This window comes from Diabrotica virgifera, chromosome 8, assembly GCF_917563875.1.
Source record: "Diabrotica virgifera virgifera chromosome 8, PGI_DIABVI_V3a".
NCBI classification, from domain to species: Eukaryota; Metazoa; Arthropoda; class Insecta; order Coleoptera; family Chrysomelidae; genus Diabrotica; species Diabrotica virgifera.
The window spans coordinates 2,860,248-2,868,899 of record NC_065450.1 but is presented as its reverse complement, the minus strand read 5'-3'; positions in this window follow the sequence as shown (position 1 = coordinate 2,868,899).

Here is an 8,652-nt window from a genome sequence, read left to right as displayed (position 1 = left end):
GAAACATGAGGTGAAATCTAGTATTCCTTGACGGCACTGCCAAACCAATACAGTGCAGTAGATCTGGGCAATCAGCAATACCATTAAAAACTTTGTATAAATTCTGTAAGTCCCTACATTGCCTGCCAATCTGGAGAGGAGGGAGAGAAAATCTCGTGTGAAGTGAATCATAGTTGTAATGGTAGTTGTCAGGGGGATCCACACCAGCCTTAAAGGCCAAATACCGAAAAATCTTCTTTGCACTTGTTCTAATTTGTGTACATGGCATGTATAGAGGGGATTCCAGACTGAAGAAGCATACTCCAATAGGGGTCTGACCAATGAACAATACAATAGGCGGATTGCCGAGAGATTTGTGAAATCTCTTGTAGATCTCTTGACAAAGCCAACCATTTTAAGGGCTCTAGAAACAATCTCTGCGATATGAAATCTGCATTGTCAAATAAGACTCCAAGATCCTTAGTAGCTGACATATTGATCAAGATTGTGTTACAAATTTCATAGGGAAAAGCCAAGGGGATACACCTTTTAGAGAAATACACAGTGAGGCATTTTTTTGGGTTTAAATCCATGCAATTTCTTTCACACCAGTCCACAAGTCTGGACAAATCTGACTGCAAGTTGATACAATCAGTGGTAGAAGAGACAGTTTTGAAGCATTTTAGGTCATCAGCAAAACATAGAAATTCGGAATATTGAAAGCAACTCTGGATGTCATTTATAAAGAAGTTAAATAACAAGGGTCCCAAATGAGACCCTTGAGGCACACCAGAAGGTACTTTTATCTCCTTAGATTTAAAGCCTTTGACCTTTACTATTTGAGATCTATCAGACAAATAGCTGCCGATCCAGCTCAACAAACTACCACCCAAACCTGCTGTCCTCAGCTTATCCAATAAAATTGTATGATTTACCCTGTCAAATGCCTTAGAAAAGTCAGTGTATATACTGTGTACCTCACCACCACCATCCAAGACACCTGACAGAAACTCACTGTAAACTAGTAAATTAAGCTCAGTAGACCTTCCATTTAGAAATCCATACTGCTGGGGTATTATTGTTGATGATAACACTGATGTAAGATATTTTGTTACTATTTTTTCAAATAGTTTTGGAATTACATTTAAATTGCAAACTGGCCTATAATTGCACACATCAGCTTTATTTCCTGATTTGTATATGGGGGTCAAGAAGCTAGTCTTCCAAAACTCAGGAAAATAACCAGACTTTAAAGAAGAGTTAAATATCATATAGAGAGGACGAGAAAGTACGAAACTACATGATTTTAGAATAATGGGGGGTATTCCATCTGGCCCTGGACTCTTGTTGGTATTTAGATTACAAATCTCTTCATAAATTGTTGAAATACTGATTTGAAGATCATTTATGCTGATATCATTAAAAGATAAAGATTCAACCGCCTGACAAACTTTTGTTGAGTAAACAGTTTTAAAATAATCTGCAAATAGATCTGGAAGATTAGGCCCCAGTTGGCAACTCACCTCGTTGTAAAACATTTCAGATGGTAAATAATTAGATTTTCGTTGTGAGTTGACATAGGACCAGAATTTTTTCACATTACTCTCATTGAAAATAGCATTTTCCGAGCTGGACACAAATTCATTGTAACAAGTTTTAGATAGGACTTTACATTGTGATCTTAATCTTGAAAAAGTAATATAATCATACCTACTCCCAGATTCTTTAAATGCTTTGTGTGCTTGCTTTTTTAAAATAATAACATTTTTTAATTCTTGAGAGAACCATCTTGGAAAGTATCCTCGAGACACTTTCTTTTGTGGTACTACCATGTGTATAACTGTGTAAAGAACATCATAAAAAATATTAAGCATGTCATTGATAGAATGTTTTAATAATATCATGTCCCAATTAACCTCTCCAAGATAGCTATTTAACAAATTAAAGTCTGCTAACTTGAAGTCATAATAATATTCATCCTTGGTTGCATTAACTAAATTAGTACGACTATCTGATATTCTTAATGTTATATTCAGGGGTGGATGGTAACTATCCTCGGGGACCAGAGCATCATCTGCCAAAGTCACAACTACTGAAAGGGCATTCGAACCAAAAACCAGTTTGGGTTTTGCCCAAATGGTTGGGAACATTGTTAAGTTGGTACAAATTGTGAAAAGCACATAAGTTTGACATTACCTCAATTGATTCGGCATCCTGGTGCAAAGTATCTGGAGAGTAGATGGCATGAGAACAGAACTGGTCAAATGTCCATGAGGCCTTCGGCAAGTTAAAATCTCCAAGTAAGAGCATTGGGCATTGGTACTTTTCAGAGAGGCTGTCAATATTGTCACTGAAAAGTTGGTATTTTTCCGGAGATGATCTTGGTGGAATATATACACATCCTATAACGGTTTTATTAGAACCAGAGCCAATTTGAACAAAACATATATTTACAGAACATATATTTTTATGGACCCGAAGGTTGAGTGTAAGTACATATTATAACCTCTTTTTTTTTGTTTTTTAATACGTATATTTTTTTGGTGATGGATTTATGTCTATTTTTTTGTGTTTTGTATATTTTATTAAAAACTATATTTCTGACATTTTTCAGATTTTTTCCGTAAGGTGCGCCATCTTCAAAAATCCGCAAAACTGGTTTGTTCCGTGGTTTTTAGGGATTTTCTCCATGATATAGACTTCAAAATAGATTAATTCAAGGTTTTTTATAGGTAATGTAGGTATAATATGAAATAACTGAGTTTTTAGGGATATTTTATATAATTTTTTAATCAAGGTTATGTCAATCCACATGTTTACAAAATTTTAGCTCTTAAGTTTTAATACTTTTTTCGGTTAAAAAATTGAGTTAAAAAGTCTGAATTACATAGTGTTTTCTATTTTGTATTACCACAAGTATTGAGGTTATATAATTCCCGGAAACTTCTAATTATTTTTGAACTTATTACAAAGTGAGGTTAGATCAGATAAAACATGGTTAATTCCTGCAATTCATGTGAAGAAATTATTTCTGAGGGCAATAAATCTGTGTGTTGTGATAGCTGCCATGTACTAATGCACCCAACTGAGCCATGTACAGGGCTTAATGCATCTGAATTAAGGGCGGTTGTCATTCAAAAAAGATCTATGATGTTTTTTTGTAAGCCATGTAGGGAAGCATTTAAGAATGCTCCAGCTATTTTGAAACAAGTTAGAGAGCTAAAAGCTGAAATGGAAGTCATGAAAATGGAGCTGGAGGCGGTTAAGAATAAAAAATGTCAACATGTTTCTTCAGAATTGGATCCGGAACAAGTGATCAACGAGGTGCATGAAAGAACAATTAGATCCAGAAATTTAATAATTTATAATGCAACGGAGTCAAATAAGGATGATCTCTCAGGAAGGATTGAGGATGACAGGAAAGTGGTTCAAGAGGTGTTTGATATTATGAGTATTGGTGAAGATGGGCGTGACAAAGTTGAAAAGGTTCTTAGATTGGGTGCAAAAAAGACGGGATCCTGCAGGCCATTAAAAATTGTCTGTACTGATCAACTTTTTGTGAAAAGAGCGTTGAAAGCTAAGAAAAAATTGGTGGAATCTGGTTATAAAATCACTTCAGATAAGACTACCCTACAGAGAGACCAATTTAAAAAAGCATTAACTGAACTTAATGATAAAAACAATGGAGTTGACGATAGTTGTTATATAATTCGTTACATCAATGGGTGTCCGAAAGTAGTCAAAAGGGATAACCGCTCAGATAATGGCTCGAATAATAAAAGAAAAAACTAGCTAATACCCCATTACTAATGTATTATCAAAACGTTGGTGGACTTCGCACTAAATTAGCTGAGTTGGATTTAATGCTGAGTTGCTCAAGTTATGATATCCTTGTTATTACAGAAAGCTGGTTAAGCGAGGACATCTTATCTGAGGAGCTTGGTGGAGCTAGTAGCTATAATGTTTTTCGTGCTGACAGGAACATGCAAGTTACATCAAAAACCAGAGGTGGCGGCATATTGGTATTGGTTAAAAGTTACATCCAAGCTTCAATTATTAAGAAAACTGAAAGCCACATCGAACAGTTGTTTATATTATGTAAATATTTTGGAACAAGTTTTGTGGTGGGCGGTGTATATATACCACCTGGATCAACTGAGGATCAATACAGTGACCACTGTCTGGCTGTTGAAGAAATCTGTGCTACATATCCTGATACCAAGTTTTACATAGTGGGTGATTTTAATCTGCCTAGTGTACAGTGGTCAAATTCTAATAATGGTGTTAAAGTAAACTGTTCTTCAGGTTCTCCAGCTCTTTATCTAGCACAAACATATGGTTTTTATAATATGTTCCAAATGATTAATACACCAAATAGCAGAAATGTATTTCTGGATCTTCTTTTTACCAATGATAATTCAATGGAATGTTGTAAGTCTTTAGATCCACTTTTTTGTGACTCTATTCACCATACCTCTTACACCTGTAATTTTAAAATAGGGAAAAATGAAATGTTGGATTCACTTAAAATAGAGGAATTTTATTTTGATTTTAAGAATGGCAATTATGAGGGTCTAAATGATTACTTATTTTCAGTAAACTGGGACAATATATTTATACATAATGATATTGACACTGTTGTGTCAGATTTTTATAATATCTTAACTTTTGGTATTCAATGTTTTATTCCACAGAAAAAATTTAGAACATCCAGCTATCCCTCTTTCTTCTCTAGGGAATTAAGAGAAATGATATCACTAAAAAAGAGTAAACATAAAAAATATAAGCTGTCTTATAGTGAAAGGCACTATCATGAATTTAGTATGTTGAGAGCACAATGTAAACGATTGAGTCAAGAGTGTCACAAAAATTATCTGACATCTGTAAATAGGGATTTGATTAGTAATCCAAAGAATTTTTGGAAATTCATTAGTGGTAGGAGAACATCAAGTAATATTCCGAAAAACATGGTTCTAAATAATTCAGTTGCTACCAATGGTCAACAAATTGTTGACTTATTTGCTAATCACTTTTCTACAGTCTTCTCAAATGCAAAGGCAATGTCTCCTGAAAAATTTTATAGCCAAATTAACATAGATTGTCCTGTGATATGTGTATCTGAGGTTTTCGAAAAGTTAGGGACTCTTCCTAATAAGCTAATGATTGGGGCTGATGGCATTCCAAATCTTGTTTTAAAACAGTGCAAATATTCATTATCTCAGCCATTGTGTAAACTGTTTAATTTGTCTCTATCTACTGGAATTTTTCCCCATATCTGGAAAGAAAGTTATATCTCGCCTATATTTAAAACAGGCTCCAGAAATGATGTAAAAAACTATCGTAGTGTATCCATACAATCATCTATCCCAAAATTATTTGATAGTCTCATGTATAATTATTTGAACTGGCATTGCAAACACATCATTATTGATGAACAGCATGGTTTTAGAGGAGGTCATTCCACAATGACCAACTTGCTTCTATACCATGGTAGGTTGTTGGATGCCTTGGAGAGGGGGTATCAAGTTGATGCTGTGTATACTGACTTCTCCAAGGCATTTGATAAGGTCAATCACTTGTTATTGGTTGAGAAGCTGAGAAATATAGGTTTCTCTGATAGATTGGTGGAATGGTTGCGTAGTTTTTTGTGCGATAGAAGGCTAGTAGTTAAAATCGGTAACTTTATATCTAGAGTGATTGAGGTATGTTCAGGGGTTCCTCAGGGGGGACACTGCTCTCCTTTGTTATTTAACCTGTTGGTTAATGACCTCAAAAAGGTCTTGAAGTATTGTGACTTTCTCATGTTTGCTGATGATCTCAAATTATTTTTAACTATACGTAATGATCTTGACATTAGTTTACTACAAAAAGATTTGGATAGTCTTTCTCAGTGGTGTGAACATAATCTCTTAGACCTTAATATTGATAAATGCTTTCAGATTTCATTTCATAGGAAAAAAAATAGAATACCATCATTCTATTCTATAAATGGGCAAAATCTTAAAATAAATGAGGTAGCTAAAGACTTGGGTATACTATTTGACTCCAAACTGAATTTTAGTGATCATATAGATAAACTAGCAGTAAAAGCGAACAGGATGTTAGGTTTTACACTAAGAAATTGTAAAGGGTTATCTTTGGAGGCAGTGAAGACAGTATATGTTGGGTTGGTCAGATCACAGCTTGAATATGGGTCAATTATCTGGTCTCCTCAGTATAATGTCTATAAGTCGTTACTGGAGAGTGTGCAACATAAATTCCTACGATATTATAATTATATGTTCAATCTGAATATGATTCCTGACCACAACTATTCTCATATTTTAAGGTATCTTAAACTGGATACATTAGAGAAGAGAAGAACCATGTTTGATATTTGCTTTGTTTTCAAACTATTGAATGGAAATATATCATGTTCAGAAATTCTTTCACAAATCAAATTTGCTGTTCCACAGAGAATGCTTCGACAAAATAACTTATTTTTTATTGGCTTTCATGCAACTAATTATGGTAGACACTCATTCATGAATCGATCCCTAGAGTTTATGAATAGAGAAGATAGATTGGATGTGTTTAATAACTCTTTTCAGTCATTTAAGAGAACTCTTTTGGAAATATGTTAATGTTATATTGCTATTACATATGTGCCAGTTTATTAGTGATAACTTATGTACCTAATGGATTTATTATTTAAATAACTTTTTGTTCATTCTGTATGTGATATATTTGTACCTATATGTATCTTTTAAGCTTTTTTTAATAGGATGCTATTTAGATTAGTTTTGATATAGCCTTTAATCAAAAATGTACTATTTTTTTTTGTAATGGGGGTTTCCCGTCTAATAATAAATAAAAATAATAAATAAAAAAATAAATAAATAAATTTGCTATTGAATAAACTTAAAAATACCTAACCTGTTTTCACAATCATCAACTTGTCACGATGGCACGTTCCCCAATTAAAATTACGTTTCACAATTAAAACTTCCCCTGTTTCCATACCTACATCAAAGTTTGTCCAACTAGTCACTGTTAAACTATTCAGATATTTTCAGCTTGCTATTAATAAACTTTTTTTGGTACGCGGGATCCAGGCCTAATATTTTTTGAGATCAATATAGCCTGAATATTTTTTCATTTTTTTACGTTTGATGTGTTTAAAAATAAGCCTTAGCCCAATTTTAGCCCTCCTCCCTCTCAAACTGCCCAATAAAGCATCATTTTTTCGTTTTAATTGTTTTTCTCAGTATATCTGTTGCTCAGTTTGTCCTCAAGTAAACTATATTTAACAAAATAATTTCAAATTTTTGCAATATTTTTATATAAAGTAAAGATGTCATTGTGATATCTTTTGGGTAGGATACAAAAACAAAAATAAAACAGAATAATCAATTTAAGAAAAATACATTATTTTAATATATCCTACTTCTTGTCGTTTTGTGAATCAAAACATTTTGTTCTTTGTTAGTTTGTATTTAGTAGGGACCCTAATATTACCTTCCATTATGCATATTCTAATTCTTCATCAAACATGTGCTTGTGGCTTGTACCATCTACATAACCTATATCTCTGCTCTGCCTATTATAATGTCATTTTGATTCACGCTTACTGCCACGTAAAACACCATAAAAGAATAAGGAAAGTATAACCAAAGAATATATAGCTCCGTATATACTCGTAGAGTATTCGGAGAGTATATTCGTTGGTATTACACTTCAGTTCTAAAGTCTTCATCGCTGTCTTCATCTATTACAGGTATAACATCTGTATTGTCAAAGAGTTTTGTAAGATATTCTGCTGGCTTGATGATTTTTGTAAAATATCTTCCATGCGATAAATATTATATTATGGCAGCTTCATGCAAACAACAGCCTACGGTTATGTTGCCGTTTGCGCAACTCGCATCTACAACAGTATCTATCGTTTAATATTTTCAGAACCATCTTCGTTTGGCTCATATTGCAAATAGTCCATGCTGTATGCTTGTCCCCATTAGGTAAATTATTTCGATTCATTTTTTTCCACAAACTTATTCAAAAACAGGTCCTTATAACAAATCTACATGGTGACAGGCAGTACCGTGGTCGGAAAATTGTTAAACAATTTTTTAAAGGAATTCAAAAAATCAATTTTTTCACTTAGGACAAATTTGATTTAGATTCTCTGGATCAACCTGAGCAAAAAAGGTCTGTTTTGATTTTTCTATAAAATTGACTGTTGTCGAGTTACATGCAATTTATAATTTGAAAAACGCGAAAATGGCTATTTTCAAGACTTAATAACTCGATTAAAAATTATTATTATGAAAGTCATAAAGTGACCAACTCAAAGTTTAAAGTCCCCCCCACAGGAGCCTGAAGAAATTTTTGTCATTATTTTATTACTAATATTTTTAACAATTAAAAATGAACGCTAGCACGTATTGAACCGGCCGTCCGCGAGAGAGATGTAAATTCATTAGACGTTTTAAAAAAATATCGATTGGAAGTCAAAAATGCGTTTTAAAAAAATGAAAAAGGAATTTTGATGTAATATGTATTGTACACTCGACCTAAGGGTCTATAAAAAATAGATATGTTTTGTAAAAGCCTCATAAAATTTTTAAATTAATTGCAACTTAACTAAATAAAAAAAAAATAGAAAAATTGACGTTTTTGTGGGGCAGAGGAAGG